The 26,662-nt window shown below is 36.0% G+C and overlaps 1 protein-coding gene across 3 annotated transcripts in view; it reads right to left on the bottom strand.

Moving 5' to 3' along the window:
• Positions 1-20,019, bottom strand: part of dyl (transmembrane protein dusky-like) — a 32,449-nt gene extending 12,430 nt beyond the window's left edge. The window contains exons 1-2 of one of the 3 annotated variants that reach the window (XM_028300360.1): positions 19,855-20,019; positions 10,458-10,509 (exon numbers count right to left, since the gene is read on the bottom strand). The gene's annotated coding sequence lies outside the window, so the exon portion shown is untranslated. Of the gene's footprint in view, positions 1-10,457; positions 10,510-19,762; positions 19,810-19,854 lie in introns of those variants that run through there. The other 2 variants (XM_028300361.1, XM_028300362.1) reach the window with 2 other exon arrangements.
• Positions 20,020-26,662: the final 6,643 nt, after the last annotated feature.

Here is a 26,662-nt window from a genome sequence, read left to right as displayed (position 1 = left end):
AGCAGCTCCAATTACTGATAATATAATAAATTTTTGCTCAGAAGTTTATTTAATCACTTTGCTGAAACAGCGAAAACATTTGTTATTGACCATCTAGAAAATCTACTAAAAATAATTTGACTGGCTTTCTCTCTTGAGTTTTTGACGTAGAAGTTAATCGGTAAACTCAGTTTCATTTTGTAGAAAGCTGTAGGGAGATACAAATTTTCCAATAATAAAATTATTGGTGAGATACTGCCTAATGCATTTACATGTAAAGAAAAACGTTGCGTCGATGTTGTAAAGAAATGTTTATTTACAACAGTTGAAGTATATTAAATTATTGTAAAAGTTGTGTTGAAAGCATTTTCGCATAATTCTGAAACTAAACAATGAACGAGAAATCTCTATTTAATTAACCGATGAGACATTCGCTGAGGGGCATTTACACCTAACGTGAATCCAATGCACCGATCGTGGGACTCTTTAAATCATTTAAAATTCATAAAAAGCCATGCACAGATTTCACACGAGATGATCGACAAAAACCAACGTGAGTTGTAACTTTGTTGAAAACTTTCGTTTTCTGTCTATCGCTAAACTACAATTTGCAAGTCAATGTGATCAATATTTAGAGGCTGACAGCGTTTTTGCAAGAATTATCTTGGGTGCATTTTTTGCAATTATTATCTGAGCCAAGATAGAAATTAGATCAGCTGTATAATGACATCTACTTAACTGTAACAAGCACAAGTAGCTATTATCTTCTCGGATACTTAATTAAGTTTAGGAATTCTTCCACGCAGACAGAGGAAAGTTGTGACTTAAACACTATGTATAACTATTGCAGTTTTTAGTGGGTATTTTTGATCCATTGGCAACTTCGCTCGTGATGGCATGTGTTTGAGTAATTATTTTATAATTTTCACTTTTGACTGAAATATTATAAACCTCTTATTGGTCCCGACAAGTCCATTACAGTTAAAATTAAGCAGTCGTTGACTTTACTAGGTATGATATTATCTGCATTACGTGGCTTTATGACTCTAGATAACTTTTATGCCAAAATAGTGACATTTCCGTATTTATATGTTTTCCACATCCCATTTTTCAGTATTTCGTTAGTCGAATCGTTTTCGTTTTTGTAAGTTGTTTTCCAGTTTTATCGTTACGTTCATTTAAGTTAGTAGGTACGTATTATTTTTAGCCGAGATTTTTTAACAACGTTATGATTTTAATTCTAACTTCTTCAAACTGAAATGATAATAGCAGAGACAATGTACACACATTTTATAATAAACGTGAGCCAACCTTGCATTTGGAGTGGAACGAGTATTAGTATGAAAATGAGATAACCATCAACGATCGTAGATGTAACCTAGATATAGTTTAATCAAGCCAGCCGCAAACGGCATTGCTTTGTGTACAGAAAACAACGAGCAAGAAAAAGTATCACGCAGATGATGCCCACAAGTCTTTCATTCTGAATATTACACGTGGTGAAGTGATGGGAATGGATGGCCACCTGCCCGGTGGTTTGCACACGACTACGATGCAAGATTTGATTTCGGCTTGAGTTTTGAAGAGGATCTTTTTCAACTATGGTAAGTACGTGTTTTTTTTTATATCAGAAGTCTTTTAAACAAGTATTTATTTAGGTACATATTTAAGGTAATATTTATCCGTTTCCTAGACTTTGCTATGTAGTTTCCTGTATAAGTATTTTGCATACCAGGTAAAAACTTTAAGTAAAGTTGCATGTAATGTACCTCCTCACCAATGTTCAATTATGAGCCGATGTTAATTTGAATTTACATGTATTTATGTAACATCCATACTTCCACATTTGCTCTTCTTTGAAAATTATTCCTGTTCCTTGAATATTAAACTGATATCGCCTTGATTAATAAAAAACAATCGTCACCCTTAATGGTGGTTTCATGAAAGGATCACATGCGCGCGTTCTATTACAAGTTATTGCAGAAGCGTATACAGGGTGGAAACGTTAAGTGATCTCACTCGATTATTTCTAAACTATACAAGATATCGAAAAACTGATTACTGATTCTGAAAGTGCTTTACGAGCTCTATCCAACGATATCAATAATAGGTTACAAAATAAACTGGATCCATTCGAAAATTCAATGTTTCCAGCTTCCATACATTTAGTACAGCCACAGTCATGGCACTCATGTCTTGTTAATATTATAGCAAGGAAAGCCTAAAACCAATGTTTTCCACGAATAGTTTTAAATAAGAATGCAATTTACGAGTTCATTTTAAGTGTTTATTATTTAATAAAAAAAATTAATACTTCTATTGTTTGGCTGGCATACATTTAGTATGGGAGCAATAAACATTAAATTTTCGGATAGATCCAGTTAATTCTGTAACCTAGTATTGGTACCGTTGGATAGAGCTTGTGAAGCACTTTCAGGATTAGTAACGAGTTTTTCGATATCTTGTATAGTTTAGAAATAATCGAATGAGATCACTTATCGTTTTAAGATTGCCTTAATAAGTCAAAATCCATTAAAGGCGTGGCAATCCAACAGAGTAACAAGACTTTCGGGGGGCGGGAACAGTGTCAGCGGAAGTGAGCTTTGCCTTCTAATGATCCTAAACCAAATGAGCGGATGGGTTTTTCTAGATAATTTGACTTCTTGCATAATGTTCAGTCCGGAAATAATAATGAGTTAAGTGAGGGTTGTCTTTTGTTAGTTCCTTTATTTTCAAGATTAATTGAAAACTAACTTCCAATGGAAGACAAAGACAAATGCAACTAGCTGTATCTTTCATCAGATGTGAATGGGTTATTAAAGTAATCTGGCTATTGTGCAATTCCTAAAGAAGACAATAATTTATCGTACAATAATTCAGCAATGCGAGCTTTAAATTAATCGGAGACGACGCGAAATGAGCCATTGAATACGTCTTAATAGCTTTCGTTCAGTAAATGAACAACGAATTTTATTGTTGTGCACGCGTTTTCACTTGTTGAATCAATAGAGCTGCCCCTCTCAGATTAGCAGAATTCCCATGCAATTATATCGCAAGTTAGCTATTAATAAACAATGTAATGGCTTCTTAAATTGATTTAATGTTAGTTTTGTTAAAGTGAAACTATATTCTTTAGCACATTTTCTTTTCGATCAACGATTGCCAGCAGTGTTTTGGCTTGGCAAATATTTTAGAAAACGAAGAATGCGAATGGAGGTGAATGGCCGATTGATCTGCTAACACCAACCAAATTCTTGATTCTACTTAAAATGTGCCGAATTTTCACCATTGTTTTTCACATCACGTACCGCACAAAGCTATCACATGTCGATAAAAGGATGCAGCTACTTTTGGCTGTTACATAGTGAGTTAGGCTATATCTTTTTATCTTAATGGTCACTAATTCTCACATTTATTTTGTAATTTCTTTTTTGTTCACATAATAATTATGTTAATAATTAAAACTGTCACTGTTAAACCACTCATCACTCCAATTCAAACAAGAGCCTCTATTAATAAGAAGTGATATAATAAGTGTAATATGAGGTCGCTGGCCATTAGCTTCCATATACAGAAGCACGTATATAAATTGTGCATACGTAATTATTAGGCGACTACCCGCTAATGTAATTGATTACGAGCGTACTCCTACACTTGCGTACTACATTGTGCAGTGACGTATCGATTAGGTGATTCGATGAAGAGCGACACAGGCTCAAGGTTACGCCACAACACTTTCTCTGCGCCCACAGTTCGTTGCTCTCCGAATTCTGCATCTCCGCATCAATGGCTACCCGCCCAAGTTCGCAGTACGAATCCATCATCAACACGCCGCAGCCAAATTGCGCCTAAATAACAAGACAATAACATCGAAATCCCATCGTCGTGGAACCAAAGATGCTATCCGTTGACGTTTACGTTCAATGCCCGTGTTAATGGTACCGAGAAACGTAACGTGGCCCACTTTCTCTTTTAAGCACACGTGGTCCCTCTTTTACATGTCCACTCCTAAGCCGCGAGAGCGAGATGACAGTATTAAAGATGCTTCGCTTGGAAGCTGGGCAGCTCGCTTTCTTCGCCGCACTTGGCATTGGAAGTGCACAAAATCCGGTAACTTTCGTTAGCGGCGTGCGATTGTCGCGCGGCCTGCGCGGCGCGGGCGCAGCCTTCGCGGTATAATTAGCCGATCGATCTTTCATTTTATTACATAACCGTTTTTTATCAGTTCGGTAACAGAAAGTTTTTTCGCTGATCAAACATTCGTTTAATTCTATTAATAGAGGTGTCGCAAATCAGTAAAGTTGCCGAAATAATAATTTATAGAAGTAGCTGTAACGCTATGTTCTCAAAAAATTTAAACTTACATAAGCTCTATTTAATTTTGTACTCAGCATAATATTATCTTACCCAGAAATCAAACTTTTCAAAAACTTATCAATGAAAGCTATCTCAATAATTCGCCGGCGCCGTATGACATCTGCACACATAATTCGAATAATTTCCATACAATTACCCTTTAATATTTTACAAATGCACGAGTCATCCGATGACAATCAATCGTCATTAATCAATAATTATATGTAATATTTCATTACTCGACCTTTGGAATTGGGTTCCGTTGCTTAAGAATTACCTATTCATTCATAAAACACACTAGGTAATTACGAGTGATTTGGTCAATGTATGATATTCTACAGCTTTTTTATTATTATTTTTAAAGCTTTTGCTCGTTTGATGCAGTAAAAGTCGTGAACTCTACTTACTCAACACTTTCATACTAAAGACATNAAAGACTTAAACGCGTCAGCTTAAAATAACAATAAAAACGAAACTCACACAATAAATAATATTCCTTAGCTCCATTATGGTCACAGATAGAAAGTGGAACTAATAAAACAGAGAGATAAGAGAACCCTTAGAGGTATAGATAGATATTTGATTTAAGCGTGAAGAAATTTCACAGGCGCCAGCTAATCAGTAAAACTAATCGAAATTAAATCTTAACACTAGTTTCTTAACATAGTAACTTGGTAACAGTTAACAGGAAGGTATATTTTCCGCGTCCACTTAATTCGCACTTATGGTGTGACATATCGCGTATCGACTCGTCACGGGCCAGGCTTTCCACACAGACGGGTTTACGGTCTCACGTCGCATCAACTTTTCCCCCTAATGATTGGTGCTACTGTGTCCTAAACCACTTGTCACAATAAGGCCCAGAACAGACGGTGAAATGCAACTGCAACGAAACTGCAACTGCTAGTTACTTTTGAGTTACATCTAAGTTTCTGCCATAGCGTCCGTTGATAGACCACACATGACGCGACCAGTTTGAAACCGGGTTGAAACGCGCGTCATGTGTGGTTTCTCAACGGACGCTATGGCAGAAACTTAGATGCAACTGAAAAGTAACTAGCAGTTGCAGTTTCGTTGCAGTTGCATTTCACCGTCTGTTCTGGGCCTTAGTCTACCCAACCGGTCCATATGTCCCATGTTCCGCTTTTTAATGGTAATCTTGGATGCCGAATAAGGCGCATAACAGCTTGTAATTGACTGAGGAAACGGAAATAAATACGTTCAGTGTTTATTTGATTGTAAAACAACATTTAATCATTCTAAATGTGCGTTTCAGTGAAAATGTAAAAGGAGCGTTAATTACTCACAGGAAACATAAAGATATTTATGATTAAACATAATCGGGCAGTTAAATCTTATCTTGTTAATGCGTCAAGCCTTAACGCTACCATGGTGTAAGTTTTAATGCTCTAATTTAGATAACTTTAACTTATGAAGTAATGTTATTACTCTGAAATATTAGTACACTGATGTAACTTAACATGTAATACAGGAATACTTGAATACTTTCTCCATAGTGGATAACTTTATTCCACGAAATATTTCCAAAACTACACATAGCACTTTTATTGAGATATCTTGACCTAATAAAAGTAGCGATCTTTCAATGTTATAGTTTACTTTGAAAGGTAATAACGTAGCCCGCGATTATCTTGTTTCATGGTATATTGCACGTAATTGCTTTTTTGTTGCGTTGTAATTTGAACTTGACGGAGGCGCAGTTCAGAGATAGTGTTGACCACGGCGCCGCCAGCGCTCCAGATACGTCACCCAGGCTAGTAGGCTTGACGTCAAGATGACAACCGAAAGTGGCCCAATGCTTCAAGTATTGCTTGCTATTAATATTAACCTTGTTAGGACGACCTATATTACAGACTACTTGTAAAAATTAACCGTCGTAATGGCATACAACTTTCTAAGAAACATTTAAAATTCCACGCTCTTTCAGCAAAAATATAAAACTGTCTACATTCATCGATAAACAAAAAATAACTTTGTACCAAAGTAATAATTAAGTTCGGATGAAAATACTTTACTGACGGATTGCAATTCATTAAAAGTAATTATTTCAAAAACATTAATTGTACATCACTATAAAATATGTTATTGCTAAAAATGTAACAAAATATCTTAACGCCAATTGCTTATTAATTTTTCTTCGCTAATCAAAATTCCTTGCCGAAAAAAGATGACAAATTTAGTCTGGGAGGTGCAAATGAAAGTAAATGTGATTTGTGAAGGCGCACATTTCATTCCACTACTATGAAAGCTCATAAATATCTGGTAATATTATGGTAAAGTGCGATAGGCTTGAAAGGAAAGTTAAAGATATACATTTTCGCCTTAAAGGTTTAAAATGCACAGTTAATTATACACTGCCATGGCTCGTTAGTTATGAAGCAAAAGGATATAGAAAAAGCTCGGGACTTTTGGAAAAGCTATTGTTAGTGTAAATTAAAGCGTAATAAAGGAAACACGCAGCATAGGGATTTTCTTTAAAACATGCTTTTGCTTGTAATCAGAAAAGTTTTTGAGAATAGTTTCAAAACACGATTCTCAATGCTTTAAAAGAAATGCGCTAATTTCTAGACCTCCACTCATGCCACATCGCCGTGCGTGAATGAATACTTATACAGTAAAATAATCCCATATGGGTTTATATTATTACTGCTTTCTATGTTCCAATAAAGCAAGCGTAAATAAACAGCAACTGAGCGTGACAAACCGACAGACATTTTCACTAGCTTAGTAATCCGATAGGACTGATAAATTATTCGGCCCAATAAACTTATCCAGCCACAATAGGAGTAGCGCAAACGTGCGTTTGCGGTCGCCATATTAGAATATCAAAAACAAAAATAACAAGTACGTTTGTATTTGAGATATAATCTGTAGGTCAATATTAGTCGCACCAATAAACAGAAAGTGTGAGCGATATAAGTTCAAATGTTTTATGGGTACGAAAGTTATTACCTACTTTGATATTCAAAATAGATACTGTGGTAGGTAAGGGGGCTTCACATTAGTCCGAAGTTCATAACGCATAAATATCAAAGTACCTAATAAAAGTAAAACCACAATATAAATATAAATGTCACCCTAACTTACGCTGGCGTTTCCGCGTGCCGTAGAAACCGGCCTAGTTTACTACGAAAATTGCCTTATTTGCATTCGCTGGGAAAATCACCCCATTGATTAGAACATAAAAGTTTATTAACTTAAATAATGAAATATTAATCTTTAGTCCACAGAGCTTAACAAATAACAATAAAGCTTCATTAAGGTGCAATATCGCTTGACTGAAAGTATCATTTTGAAATACATAAATAAATTAACTATCCGGAAGCTCCGCAAGATAAAAGACCCGATGAGCAAAAATAACTTAGTAGCCGGGCAACACCCACGCGTTTCCCGACATTTCCAACCCGTCGAGCCGGCAGCAGAGAGAGCCCGCACTTTTCACAGATATTGAAACTGGTATCTCGCAGCAGGCTATCGAATTACGACGCCGTTAACGCGAAGACTGCATTCACGATAATGAAAACATCCAATAGATGATGCGATTTGAATAAATTATCAATATAGTCTGAATGAAGATAGAGGTGACCTCAAATCAGCGACTTAGTTGATTGTTTGCCATTTAATTAAGCGTTTTGAGGTTGATTGATAATGTAGGTATTAAAAATTCATATGTCACGAGACATATTTTTGCGTGAGAAAGTTTTTTAAAAGAAAATTCTGCATATTCCTGAATGAGATTGTTATATCATATCGCGCTGAGCGGATGTGTGTCTCTGTGTCGCTTGCACTAATGTATGCGGTGACCTATCGCTGGCATGCGCGGCAGCATAAAATTACGTGTTTAGGTGAGCAGCATGTAAACTCGGCCTATCTACGCGGGGCGCATGCAGTTAAAGGCATGCCCGGCGACAATTTGCCGATCATTGCGATTATACAAGCAGTTAACTCTGTACCACTTATTGACGCATACTTGGTCAATGAGCTTTGATGGTAAAACCGTCGTCCTTATCGGCTTGTTGCTAGTCCACTTCTGGGGTGCATTTGTTATTAAGATCACGTGCTATTAGACCATAATTTGCATGTTAGTCTAGATTTTAAGAATTCACCAGCGATGCTCATTAGTTTCTGATTAAGTTATAAAGTTGTCGAAAGTTTAGATTTAAATCACAAAAGTGTAATAACTACGTAAAGCCATGCTTTATTTCTTTTGATGTTATCACGGCAACAAGAAATACAGAAACTAATTATCTCACGCTTTTTAGGCTACTCGGACTATTTCAAAGAAGTGTAACCGAAATTATGTCAATAGCTCTGCTACTAAAAAAACTCAATGGCGGCGTGATGGGTTTATCATTGCATGAAATCTTCACGGGCGTGGAGCGTAAAATGTGAGATACGCGAGGACGGCGCGGACGCACGGAAGAGAAAGTTACGGCTCAAGGACGAGGGCGTCGCTCCCGATATTGCGCAAGCGCGGGATAATTGATGGGGTCTGACCTCACATTGTGACCTTACTTTTTGCTTTACGGGGACAACGTTGTTCATAATGAATCTTGGGAACTAAAACTAACATTTGAAATGGCCCTAAGACAAATTATTGAGTATCCAATACGACGGTACTCGTATATCGAGTATATGAATTGGTACCTAAGTATTTATCTGGGAAAAAAAGTATTACCATATCATCGGATGTTGGATATTGGATTCAAGTCTAAGTATTATTCTACAAGACGGATCATAATTTAATTACTAATGCTCGATAAAAAGTTGTGCTTTTTAGATCGAACCTCAATCATTAATAATTTAATTTATACATGCATGCATGCTAAATAGTATTGTTTTGGATTGTATCTTGATATGCTATTTGTGAAAACTATGTAAGGCATTTTTGATCTTAACCGCCTCATCTATTAATAATACATATATGCTGTTTGTTTTCCATAAAATAAATAAATAAATATTTTGACTTCAAAACTGTCACAAGTCATGGTGACTCTACTCGCAATTGTTTCGAAACCAAAGCGCTTGGTCCGGGTTCACAAAGCGGATGCCGACTCAAGGACGATGACTCGACTCTACCATCATCACCAGCCTGCGGCAATCATGGCTTTCACTCCGATGAGGGCCAGCAAAGTTCAATGGCAACTGTCGGGCCTTTTTTGGAAACATCCCATGATTACGTTACGGGCATGAGCACGGTGCATTCAGTTTGACGAAAGCTCCAAAACATTGTTCGTATTACATTACAATCCATTTCAATCTTATAAGCCAGCATTTATTAGCACATTACAGTTTCGACAATGCGCTAAAACGGTATCAAAGTAGGTATAGTAGCATCCTTGAATAAAGGGGTACGATGAATTCTCACGTGTTACAGTTAGAAAGACTGCAGTCCCAACTTTAAGACATCAAAAATTACCACCAAATTCTGCGTTTTGGATCGTAATTTCGTCACGTTCTTATATTTTTGTTAGATACTCAAAAACAAAACAGCGAGGCCGGTCAAACGTGACCCTTCAGTACTTTCACTCGCAAGCTGCGCCCGCGCCACATACTCCAAATGCTCTTGTTACAGGAGTTACGTAACACAAGTTTCGGCAGCGTCTGCGAGTAATTACCGCAGAGAAAGCCGATACATTTCGCCGAGAATGATCGAGTGAGCACAAACTATAGCTCGTTTCCGTCTTTTAACGAGCTCACATTGCACAATTTGATACATGAGAATTGAAATTGCATAATGATAAGTGAAAATCTTAGAGCAGCCCAAAATTAATTGGTAGGCGATAAATTATAACGTGCAAGCCTTTCTAAATTAATGACGGAAAGTCTATCATTTGGGCTCGTTAAATTGCGTTTATGTTTATTTTTTTAAATTATTCGTCAATTTATTATTATTAAATTAAGGTCAGTATTTTGACTACATCTTGATTGGCATAAAAGACATGCAGCAGCGATAGATCTACTTCAATTATGATTTTCATTTTGTATTTGTACAAAGATTCAGTTTTCATCTGTCGCTGTTACATGTTCCACACATACAGTCTTTAATCTATACGTTACTTTGGATCGTTTTAGAAATGAACTTCCTATAGTGTACTTACCAAAACGTTATCTTGGTGACATATATTTGCAAGTTACTCGGATTTTGAAAACCTGCAACAAAAAGATAAACTTTATTACACAGTCCTTATCACTTAACTGCTAACATAGTTACATTACTAAAACACCCGCACAAATAGATATTACGACATGTTGAAAAGTGACTTCTACGGAAAATGTATCCTTAACTCAACCCTTCCTAAGGGGCGTCTCCCTTTTACGAAGTTCAATGTTATCTTTGACATTTTCACAAGATAAAAACATAAAGAAATAAAAGCAAAAGTTAGTAAAATCGAGGTTACAGAGACACGCCTCACCCAAATACCTGTATTAGTATGCTGGAAAACAATACGGCTCATTGGCACTAAGAAAACCAGCGTCCGCTGTTTTGGACATTTTTCACGAATGAGTCACGCGTACTACTTTGATCGGAACCGAGATTCAACAAAACATTTGATCAATGTCACGTCGACAACTATCACGATATTTTTCAATTTAAACGGTAAAAAATTACGCATAACTCAACTCAAATTAATTAACTTCACATGTTTTTCATCTAACATCATTTTAAATACTTACTCTGCTGGAATAATAACATATAACTTTCGTTAACTAACGTTAAAACCATATTTAAACATAAAAATGTTAATAATCATGACAGCCAGAACTAAAATTTTGGTTTTCTCTCAGCTACTCTAACTTTAAGATCAGCATAAATAAATCTCAATGTATTTTGATTATTTTGTTAACTACTTGATTATTTAAAGAATAAAATGACAAATTCAACAACTAGAATATACAAATCATAAAAGTTGTCTAAGTGTCTGGAAGCATCTTAATTGGCTTTTATGTGTATCTAATACGGATTCGTAGCACTACTTCGTAGTCGTTTGCTACGAAGTGACGTTTCGTAGTAACGTTCCTAACTACTATTACTTCAGTTATAGCGATTACCTATTAATCTTATTGAGGTTAATCACTTCATAAGTAAAGCCTAATCAGCCAAAAATTTGGCAACCACCAACCGTCCGGTCGTTACACCTGCATTTTGTTACGCGGTAAGGACTTCCGTATAAGGAGTGAGACATTACTATTGTGCCATTGTTTCCTTTTATGATGTCATAAACATAATAATTCTATTACCGAGTAAGCTATCTATGTCGTATACATACATTGTCGTGGTGAAATCGTCCTTGGAACAATGAGGTGGCGTACAATGGTCTATTTTCGCGATAAGTCATTCCCGTAGCGCGACTGGCGGAAACAGTAGAAAGTGAAAGCTATTTTGCTTTACCGCAGCTAATTTTAGTTTCTGTTACTATAATAGGGCGGTGTTAGGAGATCTGTTTAACGATAAGTATAATTAAACATCACTTACAACCGATGTAAAGACTAGAGCTCATTAAAGCGAAAAATTGGTGAAGATAATCACAGGCTCGTTATCTCTCATCTGGCTATACATATTTACATACATTAAAAACTATTAAAGCGCTATGAAAACTCAATTTACAATTCAAATGTCAATTAAGTTTTTATGGGAAAATATTATATGCCTTTTATAAACTCCCATCAGTTTTGTAAACGCAAACTATCACCATATCAAAATTTCTTCAGTAAAGGAGACAGACGACTGTAACGGATAACTTAATAATTATATAAATAATTCCAATTGCTTAGAAATACCTACCTCCTGGCCAATCTACTCAGGCAAACAGTAGGAACAAGTATTTCTAAGCACTTGTTCAAACACAAAAAATGACAAACGTTCCAAGGATGGAAGACCTGGCGTGTACAGTACATACTTGTAAATACGAGATGAAAGTGGTGAAATCTCAAGACCGCCCGCGAGAAATCGACGGCGTAATAAATAATGCACTACATCGATGCGAGCGAGCCCTTTAATCGTCTAACTGGTTCCATACACATATTTTGACAACATGTTAGATAGAACATCGGCGTCTTTTAAAACTAACAAGAGCAACTGAGCTGCGGTCTTGCCATACAATGTAATTACCATCCGCGAGATTTAAGCGATATTAATCTAAGCTATCCGACAATTAATCAGACAAATTAGTGGCTACGCAGATACGTTTTATCAAGCGGTAGCAAGCATCTAATTAGAGATTTCTATGCGTGACAGATTATGCATCACATATCATTATTGTGTCTCGTTTGAATTCGATCTATATGCTGCTAGTGTCTCTACATTATTACAACAATGGTCTGAAAATGAGTAAAGCTTAAAAGCTTGCCAGTAAATTTAAACCACGAATCCGGGTGCTAGTAAGCTATCAAGAGTCGAGGCGTTCTTATCTCATAACTTAAATTAAACTTGTCGTTTATCTCTGAACCACATCCGCCTCACCTCGGAGCGTGGAAGACATTTGCCTTAACTTCTAAACATCGCAACATAATTGGGGCACAATAATTTGAGTTACTTTCTCCAATTTAACGTTAAATATAATTCATAAAATGCATATAGGAATGCCCACAATATTCACTGTCCAATTAGCACTTTCCGTTTCTTTTGTGATATAAAACAATAGCGAGCTGCAAGCGAATATAATGATATTATGTAAACTACATGCACAGTTTCTGTCAGTCATTGCTTTCACATGAATAATAATGAGATTAACATTTCACAATTTGCAGTCTGTCGAGACTCGAGGTACGTTGCGAGGGTGAAAGATGAAATATAAGTTTATGTTCCATTTGCGGCATGCCATTAGATTGCGAGCAAATCTGCCAGCTGTCAAGGGAGAAACTTTCAAGTTAGTGTCTCCGATAGGAGTGCAGCAAAAGTGAAATCTAGCGAGTTTCCCCGCGGCCGCCCGGGAGTATGGGGGCTCTACCGCATGCGGGCTACTCATATGGAAATGCACTTGTTATCTATCACGATTTGTAATTACTTGTTGCTATGCAAGTAGATAAAAATACATATCAAATCAGTTACACAATGATACATGCTTGAACTGTCGCTAATAGGATGTTCTGACTTCGATTACTTGTGGAAAAAAAGTGTAATTTTAACAATCTAGTTAGGACATTGCTGGCTTGAACAATATATTTATTTCATACTGTTATAATTTTATGTTTCGCAAAATGGGCCCCGTTATGTTAGGGTCACCTCAGTTTTACAGCACACACGACGATATAAAAAGAACTCGCAAAGCTTAGCTTTTTATGTCAAAGAAGATGCTCTACAAATCTCAATGCGAACGTTTATGATCAGTATTTTCGAAAAGTTATTGCCATTNGAGTTTCCTCGCCGCCGCCCGGGAGCATGGGGGCTCTATCGCATGCGGGCTACTCATATGGAAATGAACTTGTTATCTATCACGATTTGTAATAACTTGTTTCTATGCAAGTAGATAAAAATACACATCAAATCAGTTACAGTGATAGGTACATGCATGAATTGTCGCTAATAGGAAGTTCTGACTTCGATTTCTAGTTGAGAAAAGTGTAATTTTAACAATCTAGTTAGGACAGCAGGCTTGAATCAATATAGGTGTTTCAAACTGTTATAATTTTATGTTTCCCAAAATGGGCCCCGTTATAGGGTCACCTCAGTTTTTACAGCACACACGATATAAAAAGAACTCGCAAAGCTTAGTTTTTTATGTCAAAGAAGATGCTCTACAAATCTCAATGCGAACGTTTATGATCAGTATTTTCGAAAAGTTATTGCCATCGAATTTTTTACTAACTACGCGCATTTACAATTTGCCAAATGTTACTTGCGGTGAAATTGATAACTGTTCGCAGCAATTTGAAAGTGAATGGATGTTATTTGTCGAAACTTAATTATTATTTTGCTCGCAATTAAAATAAGATGGGCGCTTCCAAAAATTAGGAGGCGTGAAAATGTTGTGGGATATAATGTGCATATCCATTAATTTGCCCGTAATAGCCTGAGCTTGAATCGCTTGAAGCGAGCGTTAAATCGTCGCCGCGAGCCATCGAATCGATCAAAACAATCGTTGGAAAGCTGTAGCTGACCACTGTTCGCATAACCGCATTCCTCGTCAGTTTCATCTGACGGTAAAAATAAAACACGTTACGTCAGCACATACATAAAAAAACTTTCAATAAGACCCACTTTGACACTCCCCATGACGAAGTATCCCCCTTTTATTTTAAGCAAATGCGATCCAACTCTTGCTAACAATGTGTGTGTGTAAAAAATGCACTTTTACACGGGTAATTAAATGAAGTTGTGTAATTCAGGGTGATTGTGTCAATTCTGACATCACAGCAATATCGAGTAGGTACCTACGGACGGGATGACACCTTATTTCCTTGCAATGACCCGAACATGACGACATGCCGTCATTGCCAAAACCTCCTCAAATAAGAGCATCTTTACCAAAAGTGTAACTCGACCGACAATGTCAAAACAATCTGCCACTTCCCGAAAATTATTATTTCTGGATTCAGAGTAGCATGCTACTTAATCGGCACTTTCTCGAGATAATACTAAAATTATTACCCTCAGATGTCCATAAAAGTGTTGCGGGGATAAAATCTGGTGCATTTAGTGCAAGTGCAATATTTTTCGCCGTGCCCATTGCATGCTCGGCGCGCAAATGCAATTAAGGCAGCGATGTTTATGCGACAGAACCGGCCGCGCTAACAACCGCTCCACCCAGCATAGATCCCGCCCTTCCTTCGAAGATCTAGTTTTTTGACCCGCAACTTTTACAACAGGTTGATCGGCCACATCACTGTCCCAGTTTTATTTATAACACTATCTCGATCTAATAGATGTCACTGCTGATTAATTTGTGCGCGGCGCCTGATTCAAATTAATTCCGAACGTAGCCAATAAATTAGATTTAGATGCAATATGTTTCAATGTTTAACACGGTTCGTTGTGGGGAAATCATATGATTCTTAATGAATCGAGACCCGAAAAAACACGTCAACGTGTGATGAACTGTATCTGCTATGCACGTTTTTCAATCTTATCTTCTTTTAAATGTGACCTTTAAACAGCATTTAGTAAACATACATTTGTCTTAAATGGTAACTTTACACAAGTTGCAACGTTGCAAACAAAAATGTGCCTAAAATTATATTAGGCTTTAGTTATGGAGAAAATTGCAGCGCATCCTAAAAGGAATTCCAATAATGTCCACCTTTTCTGTGTTTACATAATGAGTCATCATTTTCCGCGCATAGCTTTCGACACGCACAATACAATCTATTCGGGTCAGACAATCGGACATCGAATAATACCGCTTCAGTACTCGCAACAATATAATCGGTAGATGCGATAAAAACGTTTAACATCTTTCAAACAAACGAGCAGTGATAGTTCGCAGATAATTTATTGTGGCCTCAAAAGTGTGCCCGCTGACAAGTTAGATTGGATGAAACAGGCATGTAAGATTAAATGTTCATTAACTTTTTATAAACAGTGCTTTGTCAAAATAAATCATGGGGAATTGTGTGTTTGTTCTTTCAGTATTGAGACGACTATTTATGGGATTTTGATGCATCAAAGTACACGTGAATTGAAATGTAGTTAGTAAACTTTAGGTGCGGCAGCTTTCTTACAGTTTTGATTTGACGGGCTATTTGTATGTACCTTACTTCTTTGCATGCACTTTAACCTTTTTAACAATTAAGTACTTTCTCAAGTACATTGAGATAGAGTGTGGGGTGAGGAGCGCCTGGGACTGAGAACTGACACACTGACTCGCTTTCCAACCTGCGACTCGAGCCGTTGAGCTCGCTTACATCTCATCTGATACTCGCTCCACGCAATCGATTAAGGGAAAACGATCTAGCTTCACAAGTCATGCGAATAACTTTATACCTTGCTACTAAGTATGACATTTGATTAATTTACACGAGAAAATTGGCCACCAATAACTACATTGATGAATTTCAATTTTCAATGCAAAATGTCTCTAAAATGAGACCTAAAATCCAATTACTTTTTAATTAACTGCGTGATGTAAACTATCAAAAAAATATGTTAATTACAGACGAATAACAAGAAATGTGATTGACTCTACTATACGAGCCTTTCATGTAAACCTGAATAAACTTGTTCAGTGTTAACTAACTTAATAATTAAATTAACTCTATCGCTCATTTTCAGCACATAACCAATTAAGTTATATCAACTTGCGATTCGCGCAAATTTTATGAGATGTTTGTTTTCTTTTGAGCGTTCTCCAGTTTTTAGCCATCTTGACGGAAATTAAAAACTGGTAGCCCATTAACGCTTTCTCCAGTGTGTTTCCGTTACATTCAAGAATTAACCGGTAAACATGGGACTTACACACTGAGAGAGAAAGTGACAATTATTGATAAGTTGTAAGAAGCATTCATTTCCTACCGCGTTAACGAAAGTGTTCTAAGTGTTTATGATAATATCAACGTGTTTACGAGCGCTCACATCTTTTATATTAGATCTATAATATTATTTAAATATGCAAAATTTATTACGCGAATATTTTATACGCCGATTACCTAGATGACACTTTAAATTAAATTAAATAGCGATATTTTTTATCAATTTTTTATTATCATCGTACTGAAAAAGTAGGGGAATTCAACTTATATTTTTTAAACGTTCTAAAGCCTTTATTGAAGTTTATTTTAAGTATACGTAGTTAAAATATTTCATTAGTTAAAAAAGCTCGCATCAGTATTTTAGAGCTGGTTCACCCTAAGTAAATGTCCTTTTGCAACGCGTATTACCCAAGTCTGAAGACAATCTCTGGCGATGACCGAGCACCGTAACACACGTTACAAAACCCACATCTGAACAATACAATGGGAAGTCCTACTGTGTGTGGACGGATTTTGCAACAGTTTACCTACTTCGGTGCAGAACGCAAGTTCGCAATTACCATATCCGCAGAGATAAACGCAAAGAGTAACAAAAACAGCTAAAAAATAAACATGGCATTCTTACGGTTTTGCAATCGCGGGTTACCCACTGTCCTGAATTTTTTGCAATGTTTTAAATACAAGGACGTAACACTTCTGACCGTAATTGTTACCCATTACCTAATAACTTTTCTTTTCTAGACTTTTAGAGAAGCTCTCCTTTTGCCGTCTGTTTCTAATAATGTTTCTTATTTCTATCTCTAGAAATATTACTTCACGGTCTCATCGAGCGTATCCTTTACAAGGGTCTTTGTTCAAATCCAGAAAGGTTTCAGTCAATGTTCACCTGATATACCGGGAGATCTTAGTCCCATCTCAAACTCATTTTAACACGTCATTATTCTTGCAATCAAAGTGTAAGGTTACGTTTCAGATGGTAAAGGTAAAAAATAATTTAATTGCGTTCAGGCATTGCAGGCGTTAAGTATAAATATTCGTTTAATTTCGAGGTAAGGAGTACATGAGCAAAGATGCCAATACAATTATTTTCGTCAGTGAAACCGTTAACTACTTATACCCGAGTATCAACATTACAATCGTTAAATTGTTTAAAAAAGAATTTTGCAATTCACCTTATCGTGTAAGCTCTTAAAACCCTGGTGTGAAATGGTGATAAGCCACTGTATGCTTTTAAGCCAATTTGCACATTGCAGTTATCCAAAGGCCTATGTTTTTGTAACTGGGACTAAAATCATCCAACGCATGAAACAAGGTTTAACATTAATAATTGATGAAGTAAGGAATCCAACTTTAGGACACCGTGTTAGAAGTTCTAAAAACTAGATCTTGAAGTTGAATAATAATAATAATAATAATAATAAAATTTTTTATTCACCGAATGAAATTAAGGCTACCAATGTAAACTTTCAGTCAACATTTATACTCGAATGAACATAAGTGGCTCTCTCTCATCTTAATCTTAAACTCATATTGAGTCGATTTGTGACAAGAATCGAGCGACATTTGTCACGAATCAGTGACGATAAATGATGGATTACTGAGTACATTGTCGATCAACTAACTTATATCGACTATTTTTCTCGCAATAAAACACTTTCTTGCGATAACACTGAACAAACTAGTAGTTTTTATTCGAATTACAAATATCGATTTCTTTATTTTTTGTCTAATAACATCTATACAATGTACATAGCAGCAATTAACTTACTGAACGTTTGTTTTTATTAAAAAAATACATTTTTGGACAGAAAATTTGCTTTGAAAAGCGATCATAATGAATGTTGGATTGTTTTTAGTTAAAGTTACCAGATAGGTAACATACATATCTTATTTTAAAAGAAATGTATTAATATAAGGGTTTTTTATGACAATAGAAACTTGTGATAAGTTTGATAGGAACAGTAAGTTTTCACTGTACTTGAGAACTTTGAAGCAGTTAGAAGTTCTTCTAACCATTTTCTGAGTGCTGGTACTTTAAGCGCGCATAAGACCTAAAGAAGGAGACGCTAAGATATTTATCCGACCGGTTGACTTTATTACAACCTATTTACTACCATTTCACATATTAGCGTAAACGAGAAACCCCTCATACACCTATAAAATGCGAGCTCTGTGACGCGTGGCCCACTTTCCACACCGGCTACACCACATGTCGTTTGTAGAGATGTTCTAACTCTTATTACCATCTCAATAAAGTGCAGATTTCTAGGCAACATTAATTACTTTGTATTAAAAATCGTCAGCCGCGTGTAATAAAAAAATACGTGCATGTAAATGAGTATTTCAAATGTACGCGATATGCGAAAGATTAATTCGGCGGATGTACGCCAGTGAAAGTAAAATTATGCAACTTTCTACAGCTGGACAGTAATCATGATTGAGGTATATTTATAAGTACATTACATTTCGTTACTATAATTGATGGTTATATTATGCATATTATAATTATCTAGTTGCCGGGAAATAGGTGATTTTTTTACGACGTTACAGTTCTGAACTAAGCAAAGCCTATAGATAGGGTATCAAAAGTAATATAAACATCTTTACTTAAAATATTTTTTGGAAAATAAGAAACATATTTAATTATACATACAAAAGACCCATTTAAAATACTTTGGGTAGTTGTTATTTATGTTGTATTTCACATCCGTTATCATAATAAAATTAATGTCAAATAGTGTCATTAATTATGTATGTGATACATCATTATTATCTACAATCTATCAGTAGCATAGCATCCTGCTCAAGCGTTCATATTTAAAAATCATAAGCTATACATTGCATATTAATTTCATAGAAGTTTTAATGTAGTGTAGCTATGCTCATGCTAATACTCTCATGTTTAGCTCTAGTTTAGTAGATTGATAAGTAGACCTATTAAAATGAAACTTTTGATTACTACTCTGAATAAAATATCCGACTGTGTAATTTCCCTTACAAATACGAGTTTAAGGGTCGCTGGGACCTCGTAGCAGGTGTCACAGCACAACAGCGTCCAGTAATCCAACCACAAGCACACAAGCCTTGTACCTTCACAGGCGTTTTCAGGTCCAGCAACAGTCACGGGATATCACAGCTTCGAGCACTGCTCCAGAGTTCACAATCACAAGTCACAGTCTGGTTCGATCACCTGTCACTTTCGTTTTCACGTGGTCCGCGCGCATGCCCGTGCGCCGTGGTTCGTATACGTCGAGCGCACTGGCCGCGCCCGCGGCGCCCGCACCGTTTTATACGCGTGAAAGTTCTGCCGGCACCGCCGCCGCCTCTATCCCGGATCGACAAGAGGATTCGGATTTTGAAATCCTTTGATGACGTTATGATGAGCTAAGAATGCGCGTGGGCTGTCACCTTTTTTGTTACCCAATGTTTTTCTCGGGTGAGCCTGTGTACCTCATATGGATTTATGAATGACGCGCACGCCAAGTTCACCTGCCAGTTTGCTCGTAAAGTTGGTAACCATTCGGTTAATTGAAAATTATATTTAAAAGGTAATTTTATTACGATCTAGAGCCATAATGGTCACGATTTAGGTTGTCTATTTTGTAGGTACATTTAGGCCATCATTATTACTAATTTTCATATTTTCAGGACTCATCCCTTTCAAGGTTATTTGATATAGGTACGAGTAATGTTGGTGAAATTACTCCTAAAGGTACTAAATATTAAAAATAACTCAGGATTGTGTTGTCATTATTCATTATAGGTTGATCCTTTCCTCAGTTTCCGCTACGAGCGCTACGACTACGAGATCTCGTAGCAGCGTTCTATATACTCCATGAACACGTGTTATTTTCCGCCCAATATTTTTGTACGATTTCAGGTTTCAGTGTCAATAGAGACTATAGTAATATACTTCAAAAACTCTTCAAAAAGTTTTTTTGGTTCTTCTTTATGTGTCAATATTTCGTGTTTCCTAGCGTAATCCGACTTCAATTTCATTTGATATGTTAAATTATTATTCATACATTCTAAGTTCCGATCAATAAGTAGTTTAATCGTTATTAAATCTAAATATATAACTCAAAGGTGACTAACTGACTGACTGGCTGACATAGTGATCTATCAACGCACAGCCCAAACCACTGGACGGATCGGGCTGAAATTTCGTAGGCATCCGCTAAGAAAGGATTTTATGAAACTCCACCCCTAAGGGGGTAAAACGGGATCCACGCGTATGAAGTCGCGGGCGGTCTCTATCTAAATATATACTCGTAACTCAAAAGTGACTGACTGACTGACTGACTCCGCTTCTAGGCATCCGCTAAGAAAGGATTTTACAAAACCCATTAGAGGTGGTATGGGGGTAAAACGGGATCAACGCGTACGAAGTCGCAGGTGGCCGCTAGTTGTAAGTATGTATAAAACGTGAACATTATTATATTTATTAGTTCCGATTAATTAGCTTTAATCGTATTTTTAATTGCTGCGTTGAAGTTAACCTCACCAGTTATAGATAAAAGCATCGAACACGTAAACTAAATAAAATAGCCTTTCCAAGTCTAACAATGTAATAAATTATAGTCACCTGCAGTAAAAGTACTAGAGCCTAGAATCTAGACTCTACATTATAGGTATTATCTCAGAAGCCAATGCAAAGCACAAAGCGTGAAATTTCAATCTCAGATTCAACCGAAAGCGAAAAAAACTCAAAGTAAATTCTTTATAATAAGGGAGAGCTCATAAAATAGATTGAAATTATGATAAAACTAGCTTTCCGCCCGCGGCTTCGCCCGCGTGGAATTTTGTCTGTCACAGAAAAACTTTATCGCGCGCGTCCCTGTTTCAAAAACCGGGATAAAAACTATCCTATGTTCTTTCCCGGGACTCAAACTATCTCTATGCCAAATTTCATCAAAATCGGTTGCGAGGTTTAAGCGGGATAAGCGTAACAGACAGACAGACAGAGTTACTTTCGCATTTATAATATTAGTTGGGATGTTCTTTTATCTGTTCCAAAATAGTAACTAAATCATCCGTCTGCTTAATCTTTGTTCGTAGCTTCATGCCTCTTTACGACATTTGAATTAATTAAATATAGTGATAGTTTAAACTTTGGGCGCATTATGTTCCGACAGACTTTCAGATACGTAATGGACTTTCATTGTTTGTGGTTACAATTTAATAGAAATTGGATCTTTGTAATTTATGGTTTTGGAATTATGCCTTATTATAAATTAACATCTTTGTGACTGTTTAAATCCTATTTAGAACTTTATTAAGTTCTTAGATATTAATTGCTTCAGCTATTATCTAATGTGTTTTATGATGTTTATAAATTAAGCAGAATTTATTTTCGTTAATGTTGGTACTGAAATATTACACAAACGTTCGAAAATTGAGAATTTTCCTTCAAAATTTTCCTCGTTTTCATCTTATACTCGTAGAAGCATGGTTTAAACGTACTGTTAGGCTGAGTTGCACCACCAAACTTTGACCGTAACCATAACCGGTGGTTTTTGTATGGAGTTTGACAGATTTTTGACGTTTGTTACAGTCAAAGTAAGATGGTGCAACCCAGCCTTAAAATTTTTAATAAATTAGCCAACTCCTTGTTTATTATAAATACCGTTTAGACCGATCCAAATTATTTGTGCATTTGTCATGCAATACATTTGTTTTTTAATGTTATTTGTAATGACGTATTGCCAATTAGGCGTTTATAAGTAGCATAAACTCGGCTCTACGCCAGTCCGCGGCAAGGTGGGCACCCAAATAAATATGAAATTGTGAAAAGAGTGAAATCGAATAAATTGCCCATTGTGTTCGCAAGGTGCACGAATTTGGTAAGTAATACTTTCATCTGACGTGTGCGGCGCGAGCGCATGACTGATCCGAGTTAAGTGTGATGCGCTGTTAGCGGCGACACTGCCATCATTTTGTGGTTGGGTTATGCAATGCTTCATTCATCATTTGCTGTTTCTTTTGTTATTTTTAACAAACATCTCTTATGTAGGTAAGGTTAAAGTGACTGCACTCTAAATATTTCAGCAAATATTTAAATGTCGATGTTGCATAACATGTTTATGTACCTACGTTAGCGGGGAAACTGCATTATGCATACTAATGCTGTAGAGAAGAGAAGGGGCAATTTATGTGGGACTCCTTTATAGAGAAACAGGGATTATCAGGGATATTCGCTGCATAGTCATAGTATTGGTTATAAGTACTCACCACCTAAAAAGATCCGCATATTCACTAAACATTCACAAAAAAAAGCATGAGATGGCTTTTGGCTTGTTCTCTGATATGCAAAACATGTTGTGTCGAACCCAGTGACCCCTCATCATGACTTAGGAATGAGACATCGTTGCATTCGCCTTCAAACAATACAATAATTTTATTTAAAGAAAGTTACACAACGTTACTTATTAACGAATACTCAGTATCAAGAGAAAACCGTGTTCCTAACTAGTTACATATAATTGTGTCAAACGGGTCTCAGCGCGGATCAATATGTGGTTTGTCAAATGTAACATAATCGATGTTACAGTCAAGAAAGAAATTATTGCATACCAACTTACAACTTTCTTAAAGACAGAAGTGAATAAGCACTTTCTGAGCCGGTAGTTTCTCCATCTTTCTCTGCAGAAACTGAATTTATAGTTTGTATTATTTACAAACTGGTTGATTTTGATATTGCCTTATAGAAATCAAATAGGGATACTTACCTAAGTATTGCATGGTGCCTACATATTATTAATATAATTAAATTGAATAATTTTAGTTAATTTAACCATCGGTTCAGTAATCATAATTCATGCATCTTTTAACGAGGTATAAGCTATAAATATTTATTTTATTTAGATTTGTGTTTACATTTCATTATCATAACTGAATTAAAATATTTATAGGAGAATCCTTAATTTATAGATTTTATGATGTTACTATAAGACTTGAAACACCCGAATTCGGGACTACACTCCTTAATTTCAAGGCGAGAGTGAATAGGCACTTACAGGGCAGATATTTTATGTACCATCCTAGACTGCATCTCACTTAACACCAGGTGCGATTTCGGTCAAATACCTGCCTTGTTACGCATAAAAAAGTACATGCATCATACATCAAAAAAGGTAACACCAATTCAGTGTATTCGTATTATTACAAAAGCCTTTGTTTTACCAATTAGCATTATTAGCAAATAAATTCAATTAACATTTTCTAAAATTTCACTAAACCCGCATTGTTTATCGCACGCCCAATTTATTATTGTCGTAATAATACGACAGACATGTAACTTGTTACATATGTCTACTACACTGTAATATGTATAATGTCTGCCATGTTTTGTAATTAGACACATTAATGTTGAATCATATCGGTGGCCTAATTGTACGGACCTATTTACTTCCATTAGATATTAGTAAACGAATAATTAAATTGAAAAAATATTAGTAGGCAAGTTTCTTTTCAATTTTACAAAACTAAAAGGACACATAAATTCTTAAACCTTCGCGTTCCATTTCAATTAAAATAGATCATTTTAACTAAAAGTACACTTCGGTATTTTCAACCTTTAACCTAAACTATCTGAACCCGCGACTAGATTTTCTAGTCAAGAAAGATGTTTGTTTATCTTCCAGTTATTGTTAATATTCTATTAATAAATGAACTCTAGAAATTCATTAAAGCTTTTCTCCTAATAGGTACTTTGTGCCCGAAATTTCCAGTAGCATTGTAAGTGTAGGTAAGCCAATCAATCGACATGTGGCTCGCCACAGCGTATATGCTACATACAATACTTACAATGCAGGACAAACAAAGAATTTTGTACTGCCAATAGTATCCGTTTTGCATAACAAAGGCGTGTCACTTTCTTAAACGGAACACAGAATTTGTGTCAGTTAGTCACCGTAGTCACTACGAATTTACATAATACCCGTAGCATTATGGAGTATTATAATTATTATTGCAAATGTGACGATGTATTGGATGCAAGTGAAAGTACTTTATTGTATTCGTACTTATAATTTAGATTCAACACTAAGCTGGTTGTAATACCTACTCGTCGGTTCTGTTAGGTTTATGATAATGTATTATAGTATTTATTAGTACTCTAACTTAAGTATTTTTATCAGTGTGTCAATTTCTTTACCATTTTACACGAAAGATTTGCCAACTACTGTCATAATACCTAATTATTTACTGTAACTTAGTTATTGTTAAAGATTCTGAAAATACCTAGTTAATTTTATTTTATTAGGGATAACAAACAATGGTATAAACAAATTTAACAAAATGTTAAGCTATATTTACTTTATCTTCAGTATTATCTGGAGCCGGATATGCCCAGGAGATCCATCCTTATTCATAAAGCTCATTTACATTTTCACTCATCCTTAAGCTTAATTCTTACGACACCAATAACGTAATAGGCTTAAAGGATAATATGCGCAGTGCCATTTCTTTTCCATTGACGTCACCGCCGCGGCGTGCAAGACGCCGTCTGTCGGGCTTGCTTAACAGCTGCATGACAAATGCCACCCTCCCGGAACTGCGAATCAGCAGTTCTGTCCACTCTAGGGCTGACAAAAATCTTGCAAAATATGTATTACCATTGAAAAGGATTTCTGCTTTTGCAGTGCATTTATTTTTTAACGTGGGAAAAAGTGGACGCGTGTCTTCATTAATGCAATAAAGTTTTTCTTCCTTCCTTGGACATGTCTGTGACAGAAACACACTTATGGGTCTGGGTGTGACTATGTATAATATTTATGTATTTAAAAAAAAAAGTATATAAGTAGTATATCCGTTAAGCTAGCACCCATAACACAAGCATTAAGTTGCTTACTTTGGGGCTAGCTGGCGCTGTGTGAAATTGTCCAAAGATTATTTATTTATTTATTCATTTATTTATTTATTTATTTATTTATAACAGTGCTTATTCATTCATTTACAACTTCATATCTCCTACTGAACTGATCACATTTCTTGCATATTTAATAAAGTAAAACTGTTTTTTAGATTTATGTTCACCTCAAAACATTCAAGAGGCAGCCCTTTCACTCAGGTTCAGTTCACTTACGATCCGAATTGCGGCTGGCATTGACCCCCGTCCAAAATATTGTCTTATGCAAGCGCGCGGGGCTAGAATGGGCCGGTGATTCAACGCGGACGCGCGAGGAATGGGGCAGTACGCATTTCATAACCGAAACCTGGTCAGCATGAATGACGAACTCAATAGGAAACACCCTAGTTAAATACTAGGTAAGTAGGTAGATGAGTTATTTTTACGCGAAACGTCATCACTAAAGTCTGAAAGACCAGGGCTGAATGAAACTGAAATTCTAAACCAGGTTATCTCAGGGACGGACATTACTTATGGCTTAAATTGCAGACTAGAGAACACCATTTTCAATGCCCTAATAGACCGATAACTTCCATGGGCGGTCTCTTATTATACTTGAACTTAATTTGATCGTCAATTGATAACCTTTCTTTCCCAGCAATATAGTTTGTTCTCCTTGTGACGTGCCTTGCCTCTCTTCGTTGTCAGATTACTTTATTTATTTAATTAAAATGCAAGTGAGCTTACACATAGACCCAAAGCGCTCACATTGCCAATTTCAAATTTCATTTAATGTTAGTAAGTATCTACTTAAACTACTTATTTATGGTTAGTAGAGAAAAACATTCTTAATTTAATTACAAAATCACATGTATCAACTCATGCTGTTTATTTTCTTAATAAAGAAAAAGAAAAATAAAATAAAATACTCCAAGGAGTTGGCAAAGATGTCGACGTCTTGGACGGTTTGCGTAAACATTTTTCTTCTAATTAAACACCGAAAGTTACTACTAATCTTCTGCCATCCATTTTATCTTGTTCTTACAAACA

Source organism: Ostrinia furnacalis, unplaced genomic scaffold (genome assembly GCF_004193835.3).
Source record: "Ostrinia furnacalis isolate ACB-3 unplaced genomic scaffold, ASM419383v2 OfSCF0710, whole genome shotgun sequence".
Taxonomy (NCBI): Eukaryota; Metazoa; Arthropoda; class Insecta; order Lepidoptera; family Crambidae; genus Ostrinia; species Ostrinia furnacalis.
This window is presented reverse-complemented; position numbering and strand designations above follow the sequence as displayed.